Raw genomic sequence first — 22,559 nt, 5'->3', positions numbered from 1 at the left:
TAATAATGCATAAAAGATTCTTAAAGTCCTTTTACTATGAGGACCGTTACAGTGTCTCTTTGGACATAAATTAAATTCGAAGATAGCACTATTTTCATACAGTAGTCAAAAATATATTTCACCTCTGTCTCTCTAGATATCTACTATTGGCAAGAAGCGGCTTAATATAATTTAAAGCTGAACTTTAAAAACGTCACTTTACACTGTGTGCAAAATATAATGTTTAGTCTAGGGATGTCCTTATCTCATTTCAGCTGGTGCTTCAATCCTCTTCAATTCTATACTTGGACACACCTCTGACCTCATGCATAAGAGTTACTGTAAATAATCCCAACCTATGGGAGAGTAATTAACTCAAAATGGTTAATGACCTCCTATATGATGTGAGTTGTTGCCAACCCCTAGGAGACAATTGGTATCACAAATTGATTGTTATCTCTGGGTTAGGAGAGTCAGAGAAGGAAGGTACGGGTTTTTTGGCATTTAAACAATTTTATTTATTAGATATACAGATTGTTAAAGATAGACAGTACAGTACTTATCATTGACAAGTACAGCCCGGGGACCCCAATCAGCTGTGACTTGTACCTGGGCTGAACCTGGACCGTGGGAACCTACGTTTACAGCTGATTGGGGGCACGTGGGTGCAGGGCAATCAGCTGTGACTGGAGGCGTACTGAAATCATATGACCTCTCAATGGAGATTCTCCATATAGGGGACATACGAGTTCAGTACGCCTTTGTGATTTTTTTCTTGCCTTGTACAGTGTTGTGCAGAGCTGTGGGAGTATTTGGAGGCTGTAGAAGCTCTACACAGTCCCGAAAAATAACCCAAATTTTCTCCCCATTGGGAGAAACACTTTAATGTTGTTCAAATTCGACATTTGATCGCCCGAACAATATCGGCCTATTCAATTGAATAGCCGTCGAATCAAATAGTGAGATATTCGACTAACACTACACAAAGAGGGGTTAGAGCTTCATCCTGGTTGATATAAGTTGTTCTGTCATTGGGGAGTCAGATAATTGTGAGTCACTTTGTTTCATTCAAGTGGTTTCGGAGGAAGATGAGACCCAATGGTGTAGCTAAAATGTATAGGCATAAAGGAAATATGAAGGTTTGTTCCTTATGGGAGATGTATCTCGTTAACTCCATACATGAATATAGAAGATAGAAGACAGGTGAACTTATAGTTTCTGGAGGTGTTGGATGGAGCAGTTAACCCCCAGGATTAGTAAGCGTGTAAAGGTAGTAAGGCTACCAGATTGATGATATCCCGAGGTGGGTGCCAGGAGATAGTTAGGAATATAGTAACTGTAAATAGTGTTAGTTATAAATCAGTTGTTTTATATGTTATTACAGATACAGTTCCTCAATCTCAACCTATCCATAAAAACTGAAGGAAGTCTCAAAACACTGAGGAAGACTGGGTGAAGATGGAAATGCTGACATTGCAGGAAAGAACAGGTATTTCATCAGTGGAGAGGTTCCTTTGTATAGGTAAGTTTTCCATAATGTGTAAACATGCTGTACATTCCTAATAATACATTTGGCAAAAACCTCTTGGGGACCAAAACTGGACATAAGTTTCTAGCAATTCCATTGCCCTAAAGTCTTGGATAAAAGTGGAAGAGCTAGAAACGCTCTCAGTTTTTACTGTTATTTTGTAGAGTGGAGTAGAAATAAAACCTCTGTCATGTTCTTATTGCTGCGTGTATTTCATATTAAGATTTGCAGTCTGCTTTCAGGTGCATTCAGAAATCACTTTGAATTGCTTCCAAAATTCCATGTGAGTAACTTCTTCTGATCTGCCGTTGACCTTCCAAATTGCTTCAAGTCCCTTTTCATTCCCATTGAAATATATGCTCAGAAAATCAGTTCAAATGGAAACAAAAGTCTGTGTACACAGGCTTTTAGGAGGATTTAACCTCGTGTCTTTGTGGCAGCCTGTATGGCAGGATAGTACAAGGCCAAGAGAAGGAGAAATCTCCCCAGGACACAGAAAGCAGTGAAGACCTAATACAAAATTCTAATGCTTCCCACAGTGTTCAAAATGCTTTAAAAACCATCTGTATGGTTTTTATATGTTAGTATAGACAAATAGTTTAGTATATTAAATAATTTAATTATTTAATTAACAAAAACCTTTATTACTAAAAAAAAAAAAAAAAAAAAAAAAAAAAAGGGAAAGGGAGATAAATTTTAAAAATATAAATTTAGGTCTATCTTTGTCAACTTTTTTAACTTGGGAACCCCTGTGAAATATTTTTAAGGACTTCAGGGAACCCCCACTACATTAGTGTGGTGCTCAGTGGGGAGAATGCCTCTTACTTTGCTGGTCTTTGCGAAGAATGTCACACTTACAAATAGCCAAAAAGATTATTGGTGTCACTTAAACTGACTTGAGGAACAAACTGCCCATTGCTCAAGTGGAGGAAACACGAGTTGGAGGAAATGGGAAACACGAGTTTAGGGAAAATCTTCCAATGGTGACAACTATCTAAGGTAGGAATTCCATTCACTTTGTGGAGATTTCCTCTGACTTCCCATTGTGTCTTCAGGACAGGGGAGTCTCCCCAATACGATATGGGCCCAAAAAATAAACTGACAAGGGATTGAATTTAAATCACCTAAAGTATACCAGAACTCTAAATGCTCTTTTTTAAAAAAGTTTTTGTACATTCTCCTCCAGAGCCATTTAGCTTCATACCTTTCTTGTCTCTCCAACTTTCTGCTTGTAGATTTGATGCCACCCCAAAGGAAGAAAGTTGAAGTATCTGAGAAATAGGACTGCACAAAAATAGAGTAAAGGTATGCAGCTAATGAGGAGAAGACATTCAGAGTACGCTTGAGTCTTCATTATGTTTGTGTTAGATATAAAAACAACGATACAAGTAATACAGTGTATCGAGTATTATAATAATGGGGCTAATTCCCCATTAAAGAATGGGCTGAAGTCTGTTATTAACAACAGCTAAAAGTATCCTTTTCTGAAAAGTGCAGTTTGTTGGAAAACTGCACTTTTTTAGTTTTATTGTTACTCTGAATTTTAGTTATGTAGCATTGAAGCATTCCCTGTCTAGTGATGCCCATTCTCCCACAATACCCACTAAACATAATAGATATGCCTTCTGAGCTACAGAATGGATCTGATTTATTAGAGTTCTCCAAGCCTGGAGAGGATACACTTTCATCAGTGATGCTGGGTGATCCAGCAAACCTGGAATGGATTTCTTCAAAGTAATTTTCTATTTGCTAGCAAATGTTTTGAATCCTGGACCAGATCCATTCCAGGTTTGCTGGATCACCCTGCTTCACTGATGACGTGTATCTTCTCCAGCCGTGGAGAGGTTTAATAAATTAAGCCCAATGTGTCAATCACTGCAACTGTGTCGTAGAAAAGTACGAATAAATTGCAAGCTTGTGTTTACTGAAACATACCCCTTCATGTGGTTCTGATGGTTTCACCCTCTAGAAGAGTCTGTAGTGTGCTTGCTGAAAATCCAATATTTGAATGCCCTCTCCTGCACACATAAACCCATAGTCTTAAACAGACATTCTTCCTGCAATAAAGGTAAATTCAAGTCTATCGGCTGAACTTCGTAAGGTGAAGGCCATATTCATTGGATGGCATAAATATGGACCTGCTGGGGGGTAGACACAGCTCACTAAATTAAGGAACCTGGAGTGGGTATATGGGTATGGGAAGGGTTTTATAAAGAGCCTCTATATACATACAACAATGTGGTTGTATAGGGAGGAGGAGGTTGACAATGACAACACATTTTTAGGACTTTAGTTTTGTAGACCATTTGTCCTTGCTTTGTATTTGTCCTTGCCTTGTCCCCGTTTTACGCTGGTACACCACTAATCATCGCCATTGGCAGCCACTCTGGCCTGAGTACACTCTAAGGTCATTCCCTTCCTACCCTTCAGTTAGTAAGAGCCTGATTACGAAATGTGGCATAAAGAAATGTATAATGCTTGAATTTAAAAGTGATTTCTTGACTATAAATAAATGCATAAGCCAACCATAGTGTATAATGTATATATCAGAAACTTCAAAGGCATTCACTGTGCCTATATGCAAAAAATTACATTTAAAATCTGTTTGTAGATTAGTAACTTCAACCACGTTGGACTCTTCAGCTTTGAAATATTCATCAAATAAACAGCTGAACAGACATGCAGTATTTTACCTGTGCATGTTTTAAAAAAAAGGACATTTGCAAGCCTAGAATTTAATTATCCTTCCTTTATTTAGCAAGATTAGGCACTTGCCGTACGGTCTTATGTGTATGAATGAGTATTTCAGAAAACAGAAGAGCATGCAATTGGGAAACAAAACTATATAACTTTCAGGGGCTGTATTTTAACATGGTAATGTCAGAGAAACGGCTGAATTAATGGCATCGGGCTTGGATATAATCCAAATTACAATTTTAGGAAATTGATTTTCTCTTTGTGATTAAAGAAAGTAAGTAAGGTCGCCACACTATTAAATATGAGATTCGGTGCACGTGATTGATAGTAATCTTCATGTAAATCCGTTTGATTCCAAGATTAATGTTTATTCTTTGCTTTGAATTTATTGTCCATTTGTTTTCTTAATTAAAATGAAGAGAAAAGATGGATTGTTGCAAAGCATCCTGGGTTGTTGTTGCTTACTTTGTTAAGCGAGACAAATTTTTCATGACTGCTTTTCAAAGCCATACATCTGTAAACATCTCCATTACCCTAAAGACATAGTAAGATAAATGTTATAATCATTCTGTTCTTGAGAAGATATTCTCTATTGGCAAACCCATCCCATGAAAGTCATATTGCATTGTATAGGAATCCATCTTCCTCATGCGGTGTCATAAGTGTCCTGCGCCCCTACTTAATTCAGATGTTTCACCCATAAATATCCCAGAAATTTTTACCTGTCTACAGCTCCCAATATAATGTGACTTATTTATATTTGTGAGGCCTGGATTCATGAAAATATGCCTATATTTGTCTTGCATGTTGAATTAAAACAAATTTAAATAGTATTAAAAGTGCTGTCTTAATATTAAATGAATGAATATTTTATTACAACGACTTAAAAGCTATATTCTTGAAGGGTGGGTTCACAGAGAAGTGAGATGTTAGTTATATTTTAGGCAGAGTCTGGTTGACTTGGTTATTCAATAAGTTCTTATATTTATAATGGTTCATTTAAAAGGCATTAGTGGTGAAATCCAAAAGGGACAATGGGATTTCGTCATAATGGTAACTGAAGGTACCCTTCATGATGTTAAAAGAAGGTTCATAGTACTCATTAGGTCCAATACCTACTGTGCTCTCTAGTGATGTAGGCAATGGCAGTAGGAATTGTACACACCCACTATCATCTTACTCCAAAATGTATAATATAAACAACAAATAAAAAATGAAACACCAGAAAAATAAATATGGAAAGATTTTGGACATGGCTCTTTATTGAAGATTGGATTAAAATTGGAATACCCATAGACTATAATCAAAATAGAATTGGCCATCCTAAATCATCTGAACCCCTGTTCACCCACAAAGTGGACATTACCCATTAGCCAGCTTTTATAATTCTCTAAAAAAACAAACAGAAATGATTATCTTAAATTATTTGCAAAGCACTCTCTATCCATAAAGTAGGTGATGATACCCCGAAAGAAATATAAATCACAACAGGGTGGGCAGGCAGGACAATTGCATTCTTTTGTTGAACATAAAACTGCTACAAGCCCAAACTTACAGTTCTGTTTTAAGGTGAGCAGACTTTGTGACTGGATGTTGGCTTTCCTGCTAAAATATCAGTAACCAATCTTATGATCAGTTGTGCCGTACTCTGTTCACACACAGCTGCTTTCATCTCATTTTCTCTCCAGACAGACTTCACTCTGAATGAAAAAAAAGAAGAAAGCAGACCAATCTTAAATTCTGACTTTCTTATACAATTTAACAAAGTTAATAAAGAAAGAAGTGGGGGCAGGGTTGACAATCTTATGGGTCCATTTCTTTATTTTTTGTGTTGGGGAACTGGCATCTGGCATTCTTATACAATTCTTCATGCAGTGGGAGAGGTAAGTATTACATAATGTACTTAGCAGGGGGACATTTGTTTAGGAAAATACATATTCTAATGAAAGAATCACTTTAACAAGTTGGTTTATAGTCTAGCCTTCTTACATTTCAAAACCTTACCAACTGCACATTTTATAGGTGACTTTTGATCTTCTTCAAACACTTGGAGGCAAAGATAGCTCAGTGGCAAGCATTCTCTCCTCTGCAGCACCGGGTGTGAATCGGGGCCCAGGCACTGGGCCTGGTTTATTAAAGCTCTCCAAGGCCAGAGAGCATACACTTTCAGCAGTGAAGCTGGGTGATCCAGCAAACCTTGAATGGATCCGGTCCAGGATTGAAAACATTTGCTAGCAAGTAGCAAATGACTTTGAAGTGATCCATTCCAGGTTTGCTGGATCACCCAGCGTCACTGATGAAAGTATATCCTCTCCAGCCTTGGAATGCTTCAATAAATCAGGCCTGCTATCTGCAAGATATATATATGTTCTCCCTGTCCTAATGCGGGTTTCCCCACACCTCCTAAAAACATGCAGTTAGATTATTTGGCTTCCTTAGAACTTGACTTTGGTATGAGTGGAAAAAGGCAGAAAAAGCCAAAGTGCAGCATTGGCTGCTGGGCTCAATGTACATAAGTGATAATGGGAATAAAACTAGATAAATATTTTTTTAGCTCAATAAATTTGCAAGTGAAGTTATTGGCCACACCAGAAATCTTGTTTCATCTGACAAGTAAAAGTTATTGAGACTTAGTTGGTTGCTATTGGCTGTAGCTCCAATTCTGTGCTCATTTCCTTTTCTCTACTTTTAATGACTCAATTTCATGGTCTTGTTTCCCAGAGTTTCATGAAATGTTGTCCATTCCTGTATAGCCTTCCAGTAGTGAATATCAGAGAAATAAAACTCATTATGACAACCTGGCTATCTACCACAGAAAGGAATGTGTATGTAAACATAATTGCATATCCACCATGCCTCTTAATTTTAGGATATAATTAAATTGTGAATTTAGGATATGAGAATGGTGGCCCTGGAGATACATAACCAATGTTTCATATGTTGTTCAAACCTCTGGCAATAGCATTAAAGATTTTAGTGGGGAAAAAAATGAATGTAACTAAAGCTGGTGTTATATGAAGACCATTTTGTTGTTTTCATTTGTAAAAGAAAGAAAATCTGTCAAGATCCATAAACGTGGCTTCCAGAAGAAATAGCTGGTGTAAGCAGCTGTATTTCTGGTGCTCTATTGTTGTTGTGTGAGTTTCAATAAACATTCAGGAAGAAATTAGAATAAGGCAGTGTAATCAGATTCTCATAGAAAGAACAAGGCTCTCTCAATCAGCTTGGTGTGTACAAAATCTGTGTAATGAAATGGATCAGAATCAGAACCTAGCTTGCATTTCCTAATGTACTTTTTTAATATTGAAAGTATATGATAGATTGGTACACAGTGATGGAAATGAGCAAGAAATGGAAACACAAACTACACTTGCAATATGGGTGAGTGGCTCACAAATAGGGATGAGTTTATTACTGTGGTGAACTCTATGGTTCTCCATTCAAAGTTTTTGTGAAATACTATGTATGTCTGCAAGCTGCGATCTTTAGATACCATTTGCCATTACTTTAATTGCCATGGCAAAACCATCTCTTATCAGTTGCAAACCACTTTCTCAACGATGGTTGCCAGAGTCAACTGACTACTTAAATATACTGAATGATCATTTTTTTCCATCAATTGATTTTTTTTTTCCCCTTGATGGCAAGTTAACAATGTCAGAATTAATTGGGCGTCACTTATTAAAGCTCTCCAAGGCTGGAAAGAACACATTTCCAACAGGTTTGCTGGATCACCCAGCTTCACTGATGAAAGCGTATCCTCTCCAGCCTTGGAGCATTTTAATACATTAAGCCCATTGTGTTCAAATTGCGGAAGAGTGCTTCAAGAAGCATAATACTTCATTTTCACAAATGAATTGGCCACCACAGAGACTTTAATCCCTATTGAGAATTTTATTTTCAGTGGTCTGTCTCTCTTTCTCTCTCTAATAGATGTTGGCCAAGAATAAATGCAACCGAAAAATCATTATATACATTTATCGAAATGATACTAAGACAAATGCATTCCATAAATAAAATTAAAGGTCCAACCAATTATTAAAAAGTGTGAATGAGTACACAAGTGCTCTGTTCTTGTGTCACTCTTTGGACTTCGTAGAAGAAGAATTAAATACATCTAACAGTATTGAACGTTGTACACAACTTTAGTCAGCCACTGTAGAGACTTTTGAATGCTCGAGGGCTCTCTGTACCAAAAGTGGTGCATTTAAATCTGCTGATTGTCTGCAATATAAGTAGATAACATTATGAAACTGATGCAGATTAATCTATTCAAATGCATTCAAATGTATGCAGGTATGCAACGCTATCACCACGTGCAAGTGCAGTTTTCTCTTGAAATGAGAATGCAGCTGGGAATTCTCAGGCTGGCTCTGTTGATGACACATATTGTCATTATGCAGCACCATCTTGAAAATTTGGTTTCGTCATATGGCAGGTATGCGTATCCCACACACTGCTTATTTTTAAAAGCTCTAATCTATTCAGTATACATATACACAAGTTGCCCCCCAGCACCATGAAAAAAGTTTTCAAAAGCACGGAAGCTCTGCCAATGTTTAGTATCTTTGTTGACTGTAATTATTGTTATATGTAATTGTTTATTTGCAGCTCGAAGTGATTGTTTACAAATCTTAGGAGCCTCAGTGATGAAAGATGATTTGGAGGTTAAATCAGGAATCTTAGCACAGTTGGGTGATTGACAGCGGCAGATAGAATTGTCACACAGACCTCCCTCTTTCTGTTCCTCTTATGCACCAGGGAGGAAGTCAATTAAGATGCTAATCATAGACAAATGAATGGCATTAAACAGTGGCTATTGACTTCTGCTAATCTGGCCACACATATAGTCATTTGTTAGGCTTCCGATGAATGATTTGATTGGAATAATCAGCTTGTTGGCCAGTTTTAACACACATAAGAATCTTGTCTTTCTAGAGTGTCAGGAAACCCTCACATGTGAAGTGAATTAGAACTGTGAGAAAAAAAAGCCCAACTTTGACCAATTTGTTTACTCATTTTGTTTTTCAGTATAGGGGTGAGGAAGAGTTAGAACCAATATCAGAAGTTTTATCAATGGATGAGTCGCTTTTGGGGAGATTATTCCAAACTTTCTGTCTGGGTGACGTACCAGTGGTAACTAGGACAGGGATGGACGAAAAATAAAACATCAATAAAACCTAAAACATGCAAATTTTGTACTCTACTAAAAAATGTTTGTTTCCCTAGCCAATATGTTAAGATTGGGCAAATTTACCAGGATTTGTATTAAGAATGGGTAGACAGGAAGTGAGGGGAAATCTCACCAAAGGCATACAAAGCAACATACCATCCAAGTTGTTGAGACGAGAAGGAGTGCCACTAGGAGCACAGCTAAGGCACACTGATTTTTTTTAAGTTTCCTATTAGATAGCAAATCCTAATTATTAGAGTTCAGGTCCTTTTTAAGGAATGGCTATCCTTCCAATGCTCAAGTCCTGTGTTTAGGAACAAAATCTGCCCTGAATGCTGGTGGATTTTTGTTTGGTTTCCTCTGATTTCCTAGCAGTAATTCTAACCAGTCTTTGCCTGCTGTTCCCTGCAATACTTTACCTTCCTTATGTAAAACATAGTACTGTAAACTCTCCTTAAAGATAAAATGCATGGGAAAACATTTCTATGGATAGAGCTGTTTACATTATGAGGATGTAAGAAGACAGCAGATAAAAGTAATTTGCATAGCGGCTTTGTTCCCCTGATAAACCTGTGAAATCTTGAAATTCAATGGGCTCTATGTGTAAATTGATTTTTTTTTCTAGGTTGGTGAAGGTGCAAACATGTTAATCGATTGTATCTTCTATGGAAGTACTACACCTTCATTCACATACATCAATCTATAGAATAGCAAATGCAAAGTGGAATCTGCATGATCATTTTACTATTTCTTGAACTGCTGAACATTAGTATTCATTAAAGAAGGTATTATTAGATATGCCTGGGCATGATTTAAAATAACATTCATATATCAACAAGCATTGAAAGAAGGATACTGTATTTTGAGTTAATAAAAAGAAAAACAAAACATTTAAAATAAATAAAAATTGCATTTGCTGCAATTTTTCCATTCCAAGTTTTTCTGCCACTGGATGTCTGGTTGCTTACACTGTTAGCGTTAAAAAATTTAGTTGTAATTATGGACTCATACATTTATAACACAGGGAATCTGACATTCCTTGAAACATCCCCTGGTGGAGAATCAGTTACTGCTAGTGAAACACATGGACCTGGAAGATTCTCCACCAGGGAATGCTTGATGGAATGTCAGTTATCCTGCTTTTTAAATAGAGCTTTACGTGTTAATACAGAGCTGCATTCATTTATGTCATTGTATCTACCTAGAATTCAGCTTTAGGTTTACCATATTTGATAAAGTCTTGTAAATAAACATAAATATATCAAAGATATTACATTTGGTTTTCATTTCCATGTCATCATGTAGAAATGCATGGGACTGTAAAATCAAATCAGTTTGTTATCATACAGGTCGGTATAAGAATTGCACTCTACCAATTAGATATAAACACCATTATCATTCCATATTCCATTCCATATTCTGGGACATAATCAGTACAATCCTTACATATAAGCAAAGGTTAAAGATTTATAATATAAACTGTGCTGTATTGGAGCTATCCAGTTTATCCAGCCACAAATCCCAAAAGGAATAAAAACTCTGTACTGTGTTAAATGTAGGCTTCTTTCCATTAACAGAATTGAATTTATTATGAAATTTATTTGCTCACAAAGATGAGAAGGGAAGTACCAGGCTGAGGCTATAGTCCATAAAGATGAACAAGTAACATGGGAAATAAATGTATAGGGTTAAGCAGAGGGAACAGAGTTTAGGCTTCCAAGGAGGATAGGGAAATATTAATTTGCAGGGCTTGTCATGGAAAAATGTCAACTTTTAGGTTTCATTTTAATTAGGAAATTCCAAAGAGATATGCTTAACATGGCTTGGTACTGCACACATTTAGAAACACTAGGTAGAATCTGTGAATTGAAATGGGAGTTGAAATGGGATGTGGCGAATTAATGCCACATCTACACTCATAATACTTATACCTATACTGTAGGGCAGATACTTCTAGGTTTGCCCATGTGGGCAATTGCATCATAGAGTGTCCTTGGAGACTGAAAACGTGAATTCCCTAATTTTCAAATATTAATCATCCATGAAACTAGAGTCCATCTTTGCAACTGGTGTCCTCACTTACCAATAGTGGTTGCATTTTGTCACGCTATGAGAGACAGAAACTCTAGGGGGCACTACAGCTTCATACAGAATTGGTGTGAACCCTGAGTAGGGCTAAGGTGGTCTAAGCGGCAACCAGGTCTTCTCCAGAGCCTCTGGTGACAAGGATATTGCACTGCTGGTTGCTGCCAGATTGCCGTCCTTAGGCACACCAGGGTGGGCAGGATGATACATGGTATACACGGCAAGAGAATGATCAGGGAAGGCTGGGGTCAAGGCAGGCAGCAAGCAAGAAAGGTCAGAAACAAAGCCAGGGATCAAGAACCAGAAATCCAGGAAATAGTGGTGACACTGGGGTCATCGCAGACATAGGGAAACACAGGAGACAAAGAAAGTGACACGAGACAGGTGACAAAGGAGATACGGGGATCACTGCAGACACACATGAACACTGGAACAGCACAAAGGAAACAGGCAGGGAAACAACAGACTGGGCAACAAGGGGTTAACACAGGCACTGGACAGGGAAAGCACTGAGTACATCAACAGGTATAGAGGAAATGCTCAGCACTTGTGGAGACACGTTGCACAAACACTGAGTGCTCTGTCTGAGCCAGCTAAACAGCCAAAGGCGAATAAGATGCTATTTTCTGATCGGCCAATGGGATGGGCCATACTGAATAAATATGGAAGAGCAGGTGCGTCCAGAGCTAGAACTGCCTGCATGCACAGTAGAGAGGCACCTGTGCTTTAGTAAGGAAGAGGTAAGTGTGGCACATATCAGTGTACTAGGTCTTGTGAGTGTCTCGGATATGTAAGGCTTGCTTCTGTGGGCTTTAATTTAAATAGTTTACCATATATTGCAGTTTCCACCTAATGACTGGATTTCAAAGCAAAGGATGGCAATAAATGTTTAACTTAACTAAATGGCCATAGCAGACATTTCATTTGTAAACAATGTCTTTCAATAAATCATCATTACAATTATATAGTACCGATATTTAACAAACATAACAAACTCTAACCAGCATATAATATTTTTAAACTGTAACATTATCACAATCCCGTAAACCAACCTTAAAGGAAGGATAACTGTAATTGTCCACCAGTTGCAGGCACATTTAAAGACCTTATCTATTTCCACAACTTAATTTCTAGGGGGGCTGCTACCAGCTTTTTTTAATTGTTCCCAGTTGTACCACACCACCTTGGGAACAATGCGAACACGAAAGCAGACCCTTGCCACACTTAAACACCAGCAGATCACCACCTCTTTTTTCTCCACTATTTTGGAGACACAAATTCTCAAGGTGGATCATTCACCACTAACAACAAAACTTATGGGACCTGCCCTTGAGGACCTCCCAACTGCCCACCTCACAGGGATCACAGAACTCAACCACAATAGCCCCTCATCCTCATTTTTTCTCCTTGCTGCTTTTCTAGGTTGGGCAGTCCTTAATGTGCCTGACATAATTATTTCAGTGCTGCTCCCTGCACTAAAACGTTATGATTAAAAGGAACCATGGTGAAGCCCCCTCAACGGGTAGATCCATGATACCCTGCACTGACAAAATGTGCTGTCTACTAGGCTAGGTGAGGGTGGGTATAATTTAACACAGAAGTTTAAGGTCAGCTTGTTGTGAAGATTGAACAATGAAGATTTTGTAGAGAATAATTATGAACAAACTGTTTCTTACAAACCAACCATGGAAAATTCTAAAATTCTATTATTAAAAATCTGAGAGATTGCTTATATAAGTATAGACTTAAGTTAATCCTGTCACAAAAACAATGGAAATACTGTTATCATTTCCATTTTGTATCCCCATTATATGTACATTTCAACAAATTGTAATTCCTGTGTCAACAGTTTTTATATAACTTCCATACATTTGTATGGAATATGAAATGCCTCACAAAATCAATAATTATGAATTTGCTTTCCTTACAAGACATGACATCTGTGCAGGTTTCAGAGATGAAGTTGACAAAATCTCTGTAGCATTGAATTAATGTCTTTTTGGAAAATAGTGCTGAGGCAGTCACGCAAAGTATATAACCTGTATGAGCTTGGCAACTGCATTTCTCTATTGTTCTTATTTTGGTTTTTCAATTCCATTATATTAAAGTAAGTGTTCTACAATGTTGTACATGGAAAACAACAAACAAATTTACCAATTAATAATACAAGATGCCACAGCTGACATTATTATTTTATTCCTGCACAAAGTCCATTAGTGAAGTGAAACAGAGGCCTAGAGATATCGAGGGAGGAGGTCATCAGAAGGTTGGCATGGCCAGGGGCTAAGGATGGGTTAAGAGGTGGGTTAGGTCTGGGAAGAATGGGCTGTGGACAGAGGGAAAGTGAGAAAGGGGGTGAAAAGAGAAGGACATAGGGAACGGCAAACGTCATTGTCTACCTTCTCTTCCGGCACATGTGTGAGATCGAGTGACGTAGCTGCTGTAAAGGGGAAAAAAAAAGAGAACCGGAGTGGAGTTCAAGATCAGGTGACATAGCTGCTGTGAAAGGGGAAAAAAGAGAGCCAATCTCGCTGTGCAGTCCGCGGTGATCAAGTTATCATTTTTATTGTATATAGAAGGGTTGTCTTCCCTTCTATGTAAGGTAAAATTGTTGAGTTTAGGTACGCTTTAAGGTAGCGATCCTACCTGGTTGGATCATGCATCAATAGAACTTTGAATTCCAAAGGTGTTTCTAAGCTAAATCTTGTTTTTCTAGTTGGAGTAGGGAGTAGTTAAAACCAGACATGTTTTTTTTTTTTTTTACCTCTGTAAACCAATAGTAAAATGTTCCCTTTATTTCTTGTGCTTTACTCTCCATCCCTTAACAGCACTTACTTACCTTTTCACTTCCTCAATGCACTCTTCACTTACTGGGGGCAAAGTAAATACTTTTTAATTTGGAGGGTCATGTGATTTACTTTATGTGACAGTGCCAGGCTAGTCACCAAGTATCAGTAACTTTTTCTACAACCAGCAGCCAGTGTGTTGGAAGAGAAAAGAAAGACTGAGTTTGTGCTTCTGCAAAATAAGAAGATTTAAAGTGGACCTGTTATGTTTCCAGCATGAGCAAAGCACAGGTTTATGTTAGGAGACCTATAAAGGGTTAAAACTGAGGAGCAAACGCTTGCCACATCTGCCCTTAGGAACACTGAACCCCTAAATGACCTTAATCACTGTAAAAACTCATTATAGTATTTCAACCAGGGATTTCTGGGAGACTCGTGCACACTACAGTTCCCATGCTGTTACTCTTAATTACCTAATTTATTCAATAGGAAACATTGCTGCCGTAAAATAAATTTCAAAATACAACAGGGAAAATGAGCCCCCTTGTAATCACCTTTGGCCAGTCTGCAGACCTGGATAGTACTGCTGGAGCTCTTGAGAGACGTAACACATTTCTATGGATTTAATGTTGCAGCATCTACCAAAATATCATTTTTGGGTTGATACACCCTTTAAAATAGAAAAAAGTTGCTAGTTCAGAAAAATAAACCTGAAACACCTTCTAGCACGTCTTGAAATAGATGACAGCAAATAAAAACTCTTTAGGGTGATAAAATTTTATAGCTAAAATGTTTGCACTTTCTGTACGGGTAACGGCATAAATAAAGAAAATCATATTATGTGAAATAAAACCTAAATGAAATGCAATATTTGGAGTGGTCAGATCTGATGGTTAAGTTATGATCTCTCTATTATGGCTCAGTATATTGATTGTAAATCTTGTTAAAGCATTCACAAATAAACTTTAATATTCCTGTTTTCATTACCTATAGCAAAGCTTGTAATCAAGGAAAGTGGCAAATGTTTGTAATGGCATTTTATGTTCTAGCTATAAATTGCTCCATCTGGCTGTACCGCAAAGTTGTGATACAAGATATAGCGCATTTATCGGAAACTGATAAATGCCGTCTTCAGCACTTCATTGTTACAGTACTCACTCCATTCATTTTCCAAAGTCAGTTTGGCTTTTAAGTCTGGTATTTTACAAATATCAAATTCCCAGCTAATTTTTACTTGAAATTAGTTATTTCCCAGAAATATTTTATTGCATTAGTGTAAAAGATGCATCTAGCTAATTATCCAAGACCACATTTGCTTGTTACTGGAAGTTTAGATCAACATGAGCTATGAAATAAACTTTAATCAAATAAACAGAAGTTATTTAGTAAAGTAAGGACAGCAGAATAAAAATGGGGGAAGGTATTCCTAACTATAAGGCAAGACAATATTTTTTGCTAGATGTATTTTGATTGTTTATCATGAAAAGGACTTGTATTTCTTTGATGCAATTTCAGCCTAGAAAATTTGGGGATTTGATGTAGTTGTTGCTAATCTACCTAGAAATCTCTTGCAGCATTCTGGATGTCAGTGTCTCCAGAATAATATGTAGAGGTAAGGGGTACATACTCCAGGTTGACCAAAAATAAGTCTTGCTACCCTTTAAAAAAATGATCAGCTTCCTTGAATGACTTTATACGTTCATGGACTCACTTACTCTTAGCTTTTCTCCACCAGTATCCATTACACCTTGAACAGTTTTGGACTTTTATTGCAAGCTTCAATATTTTTTGCGCCTGTTCTAATAGAATATCTGGGCAGGGTATTTCCTGTTTGTGTCCCTTAGTCTACGTCTTTATTCTTTTTTGTCTTTTGTTTTATAAGCCGTACTTTTTTTTTTGTAAAAGCTAATAACAATATATTGTAACTGAATAGGTACATACCCAGCTCATTGTAAAGTTTTGGCACAATTATATGTCCTTCTACTCTTCCAGGAAGCAAAGTCTAAAATCTCATTTAGTTTGAGGTGGTTTTATAGTAAAGAAATACTTACATTGGTTCTTGTAACCACACATTTCCTCTCAAAGACAACCAATTAAAAAAGCCATTCCTCTTCCTCTTCATCTCTGTTACAACATCATCACATACAATGCAGGACCCAGTGAGGACTTCAAAGGCCCATCAGATACCGAGTGTAGGGAGGACCAGTTGGCCAAAGGTTTGGCCATTGAGAGACTGGTATAAAAGGTGAGTATTCCTCCAGTCCGCAAAATCCCCTTAGACTAAATGTGCTATTAATCTTTGTAAATCTGTAAAAAAATGCTTCTGTATGAAAGATGTCCATACAAACATGCTAAATGTGCATGTTTGGAGGAATGAATGATGAGGGTGAGCACTGCTAGACATCAGCAGGATTGGCTTATCTTTGAAATAACAAATGCTTGGGAAAATCCAACCCAGTCAAATGGTTCTTCCATCAAATAGATTCATTAAGAGACGGTCTGTCAAGACGTGCATGTGTATATAGACATTGAATCAATGAGGCTGATCTACTAAAGGATTTGTGTATGTTTGCACAAGCAAATCTGTGAAGTTTCTCTTTATTTTCACTATTATATGAAAAGAAAATCCATGTTTACTAATTTCATCTGTCCATGATTGGAGAATTTAAGTAAATATCCTTGCAGCATAGTTGATTTTCTGCCTCTGCCATTATCAGGTCTTCAAATAAAGTTGTGATCTGGTAAGCCACTTGTAAATTTGCATACTTTTAATGCCATTTTACCTTGCATCATTTTTGTAACTTTTTTCTTGTAAATTTAGAATTTTGTTTAGGTTGGGGCTGAAATTTGGAGGAAATGTAAGTAAGGACGTTTTCAATAGCACAGCAGTTTCTGATTCTTTTTTTTATTGCAGTTTAAATAGAAAGGTCAAATGTAGTTTGATGCTATGGGCAAAATACTGTAAATTTCTGTTGTTTTCATAATTCAGCCCCAATGAATTTCACCTCTTAAATATCACTGCTTTTGCTATCTGTCTTACAACAGAACAGCACAAGTCCAGGCAGTTAAATAAATACTTGAGGCGATTCCAAGTCCCCATAGAGAGTGTGCTCTATCACCTATGAAGAATTACATGGGACTCCGTCACTGACAGTTCAGTTTCCACAGAGGTTAAATAAGCAGTGGGTCACTGTACCCAGAGCACGGGCTTATTGACCATAAATAAATTATGGGTAAAAGAAGCAAATGAATCACATGCTAATTGTACTTTAAAATCACTTAAATATCAATTAACATTCTTTCATTGTCCTAAATGATTCATTTCGACAACAAGAACTTGTCATTAATGTGGAGTAGTTAATTGCTATGCTCATTATACAATAATCGTTTTTGGTTTAAAAAAATACATTTCCTTATCTAGTTAGGTAGCAAATAAAAAGTTGCCAGTAAGTCAATAAACTCATGGAGCAGAAAGGAAAAATTTGTTAAGGGGTACATTAATATGAACAAAATACACAAAAACTACAAACGTTGGAAAGAAAGAGCAATTTAAAACTATTTGGATGAACAAACTCTATTACCATTGCCATCATATTACCCAGATGCAATCACTTCCCTGTTGATGAAAGATCACATGACTTGTTCTAAATGGCAGTTAATGAGTTCATGTGACCCAATAAATTCTTTCCTTTTTTTCTCCCAATTTATAAAGCTCAGCAGTTCATAAAAGGTGAATAACAATGTCAAAATGCACAGGTCGGTCACTGTTATAAGCTTTAATTGTTGTTCTCCTTTTGGGGCAACTAACTAGGATTTCATATGCTCAGCCTATACAAAGCTACCCTGTTATAAAAAATATAATATTATGTCTGTGTAAAAAGAAACTTTATGTTTTTGTGATGGGGGTTGGGGTAAATATTCACTATCTTTCGGATGCTGCTGCAACAATTCTGGTTGAGTTGGATAATGTGTTCCCCCTGGGTGCTGTGGTTCTTTCTGTTGGCTTCTTCATTATTATAGAACACAGTGGTGAGGTATGGATTTCGGAAATAACCACAACAGACAGTGCTGCACTTGCTTTTTGATTTTGTGGTCACTTTCAGCTGCTGTTTCATCTATCTCCAGGATCAAATATTGAGTATTTTTTCCCAAGATGTTGTCCCATGTTTCCCTTCACTTTGGATGCTCTCTGAATGACTCCAGTCTACTAACCATGTCCTCTTAGAGAATGAAACTGATCACTTGGGATTCCTTGTGGTGATTTAACAGCACAGGTGAAATACTTCATCCAGTGTCAGAATTGTAGTGTGCAAGTATTGGCATAAAACGAGTCATTCTGATGGATGTAGTTGTATATTGTTGAATGGTCTGATTGATGAGGAATGGGGACATGAATTAACTTTTTTTTCCAATTGGTATGTGTTTTTTATTTATCATTGTTTAATTATTAATTATTGTGTACTGGGTTTATTAACATTACTTCTTTGTGGAAATAAAAACAGCAGGTATTAATGTACCTCTGTACTCATTCACCTGAGTATATCTTGCCCCCTTTAAAAGAGACTTCTAACCGTAGGTCCTCTCAATAAACCCTCACATTTTTTGGGTGGGGCTAGCTATGGAAAAATGGTCTTTGTCCCTTAACATAGAACTTCCTTGCAAGAAACTTTCCCAATGTTAAAACATATGTATCCTGGTTTAGTACAAAAAGGGAGGTGGGCAGTTTGCTCACAGCCCTTTTAGCTACCCAGACTGCATCCCTGGATAAAGGTCTAGCTGAAATGTATTTCATACTTTGTAATAAATTAAAAAAAAAACAAAATCATGTACAGCTTTAAGGTATTTCACAAGCATGGTATTTAAAGATTTGTGTATTTTAAATATTTTTTCGTACACTGTGTGAAAAGACTCCCTTTCCTGCCATATGGTATTTAAAAAAATGTTTTTGCCCCATGTCCCCCATGGCAGTGTCCTCATGTCTTTATTACAGCATTTGCCTATTAGTCTTGTAAAAGTCCAGAGGCCAGTCTCCCACAGATTTATTCAGGTTTTAAGAAATTCCGGAAGTTTTCATCAAATTCATTCCACATGGAAAATTGGCAGATTCACTCATCCCTAGATTCAAATATCCCTGGTTTGGGAGTTTAGTAAATTCTGCTCCCAATAAGTTGTGTTTGTGATTTTAGATCCTTCTCCCTAACTAAAATCTAAAATATTTTAGTTTAGCATGTTAAGGTACAACCACCAATTACTATCTGACTAAAGGGAAGGGGGAGTTGTTCTGTGGTACACAGGCATGTCTGCTCAAAGGCTTTCCACATTTATTGTTTTAAATGACATTTGAAAGTTCTTGTAAACATTGTAATGTATTCCTAGGAATGGCATTTAGCAATGTACATTAATAACAATGATCTGAACCAAAACAATTAAAATCACCTAATCTGTCACTGACCAGCTGAGTAGCCCGAAGAAAACTTTTCTTTTGAGTCAATGTGTAGGTCTTTGTCTTAAAACATGCCATCTAAAATAATCTTCTACAACCATGAGCTAGTATATGTGGATATTTGTTCCACTTTGGATGTGTAGATATAAGCCATAATTATTGAAACTGCAGCAAATGGAACCACTTCATTGCCATAACTTACAATACATGTATCGGTGAGCTGTGTTAAATAGCACACAACAGGTTTTCCAACCTAATTTCTAATAATCCATGGACAAGAAGCCAAATCCATTCTAGGCGTTCATTGTTTTTGCAGACATTGGATAGAGTCAGTCAATGTGATCCATAGGACAACTGTGACTCTTGCTTAATTATTTGCATAGCCACGGTTTTTGTGTATTAGGGAACCCAGAGAAATATCAGAGTGGTTGGAATAGAGCTATGCTGTGGGAGATCCTCTACTACTGACTCCTATCGTGATTCATTGTTTTCATGTGATCCATCAGCAGTGAACCTCTCTCATGACATGGCTCCCTTGATGGTCAGCAACCTTTTTTTGACAGTCTGATTGCTCCAGGAGGGTTCTGATGAAAAGGTCTGCACCAAGTGAAGCTTTTCAGCAAGTTGCCCATGCTTACCATTATGTTGCTCTCTTCACTGTCAGAATAAGTGAGCCATCATATTCTTGCCAGAGAAAAATGCTGCAGAATATTCAGAATATTCCATACCAACCAACGAGCACAACTTACTTAACCAACCAATGAGGAAGACATTGTCGAAACTGGGGAGTTTTTTTCTGACCATTGTAGTCTTTGGTGTAACATTACACATAAAGGTATTGATGGCAGCAAATGAATCAAATCAGAAAATGTAAAAATATATATGCAAAAATAAAAACATAGACTTTGTTTAATAAATTGCTTTAATTAAAACTAGATAAAGGCGTTGGGACTTAAAATGCTAAGACATTTCAGACTTTCAGTCAACTGCTATGTTGTACTACATTTTCAACTGGCAGTGGTTGGAAACCACTATGTACACGCAATTGCATTTGTGTTAAAGTGCATTACAGCGCAGTTCCTGGAAGAAATATGAAGCTTCTGTCTGTGGGGTTTGCTGTTTCTTCTCTGGAGGAAGATGTACACTACAAACACAAGGGCAATTGCCCTGATTTAATCAAGTTCTCCAAGGCTGGAGAGAATACACTTTCATCAGTGAAACTGGGTGATCAAGCAAACCTGGAATGGATCTGGTCCAGGATTGAAAACATTTGCTAACAAATAGCTTGATTTTAGGAAATCCATTCCAAGTTTGCTCATTTACTCAGCTTCACTGATGAAAGTGTATTCTCTCCAGCCTTGGAGAACTTTAATAAATCAGGGCTATACCGTGCAAACTAGTGACTGAACTTCTGGGCATACAGCAGCCGTTTGCTATGCGCCTGGGAGTGGCTTACCACACAGTTTGGAGTCACAAGCTCAATCAATACAAAGGTTATAAGGAAGAAGTCACCTTTACATTGTATTGTAACAGAAAGTCAAAGAGTTAGTCTGCATACTCTCCACCACCTCAGTTCAAAGAAAGAAATAGGAACTCTTGTCAGATGAAGTATCCAGTTACACAGCATAAAACTAACAAGTTTGACACAAACATCTGTCACTGTAGGACTGAGTTGTCCGCTAAGGAAGACAACAGTCAAAAATTACAAGCCTGAAGGCTGCGGAGGAAATTATCTCCATTCTCTGGGCATTGTTCATTTGCAGAATTATTAAGGAAAGCTACGGCTCTGATTGGCCAACAACGTATTACTGCCAAGCTACCAAGCCAATCTGTTGCCCTACAAAAATGAATCTGTTGTTATATGTAACAGTGTGCTGTGATAATGAAAATGCTACAGGTATTACTTTAGGTCTTTTGAAGCAGATTCTGTAAATAAATATGTTGTTTTAATTCAACACAGTTTATTGATCAACATAACTTGTACAAGCAGCAGGTACTGCCATGATTATTATCCGATATATACATGTCTTTGATGTAACATTTCTTGTGCATTTGTCTATTTTTGTGTATTGTAATTTTTTTATTTTTTTTTTATTGTTTTGATAACGAGGGACCACATAACGAGGCACAATTTTTTGAAAGAAAATGTCTAAGAAATAAACTCTCAGAACCCCCAGGTAAAGTCCACTGAGCCATCAAAATCCCCCAAATACCACTTAAGGATAGTAAAACAGCACTGCTATTTAAAGGAAGCAGATTATTACTTACCTTTCAATTGTGTTAAATATTTATATGGATGCTTTTGTTATCTAACATTTCTGGAAGTGTGTTGGATAATGTACACGTAATCATGTAGTCTCTGTTTTCTGTAAAAATGGTTAGTTAAAGAGAAAGGGTGTAGTTCCACATCACCAACAATATATATATATATATATATATATATATATATATATATATATATATAAAAGCCAAGACATATGATATCGAAGTACAAGTAGTACAAGGATTTTGACTATAAAAGGTATACTTTAACTTCAAAAGTTTTGGCCAGGGTATTATCAGTTCTTTAGATAAGTGGTTGCAATGTCTCTTTAATGTCCTTTGCCAGTTGGTAGAGAATAGAACACTTATTCTGTCTCACAAAGAGATACATTTGCTCTAAAATAAAGTTTGGACATGTCTTTAGCAGTTAATTTCCAAGAGATAGATTTTCTTGACATTTTGTTAGCTGAAAGAGGATTTTAAATATGTCTATCTGCACATCCTTAATAATAATGAGAACACCATTTCTAACAATGTCTGACAACTAATGGTGTAATAATTTTACCCAGCCAACTTTCCCATTGCAGTCTTTTCACTCTGAAAGTT

General features: G+C 37.0%; 1 long non-coding RNA gene across 1 annotated transcript in view; it reads left to right on the top strand.

Annotated features, from left to right (window-relative positions):
• Nucleotides 1-1,372: 1,372 nt before the first annotated feature.
• Nucleotides 1,373-22,559, top strand: part of LOC140322795 (uncharacterized) — a 53,351-nt gene continuing 32,164 nt past the window's right edge. The window contains exons 1-2 of the long non-coding RNA XR_011919251.1: nt 1,373-1,501; nt 2,743-2,812. This is a non-coding gene — a long non-coding RNA (uncharacterized lncRNA). The remainder of the gene's footprint in view (nt 1,502-2,742; nt 2,813-22,559) is intronic.

The sequence above is a fragment of the Pyxicephalus adspersus genome, chromosome 1, assembly GCF_032062135.1.
Source record: "Pyxicephalus adspersus chromosome 1, UCB_Pads_2.0, whole genome shotgun sequence".
Classification (NCBI taxonomy): Eukaryota; Metazoa; Chordata; class Amphibia; order Anura; family Pyxicephalidae; genus Pyxicephalus; species Pyxicephalus adspersus.
The sequence above is the reverse complement of the archived record's forward strand: the minus strand, read 5'-3'. Positions and strand labels throughout refer to the sequence as shown.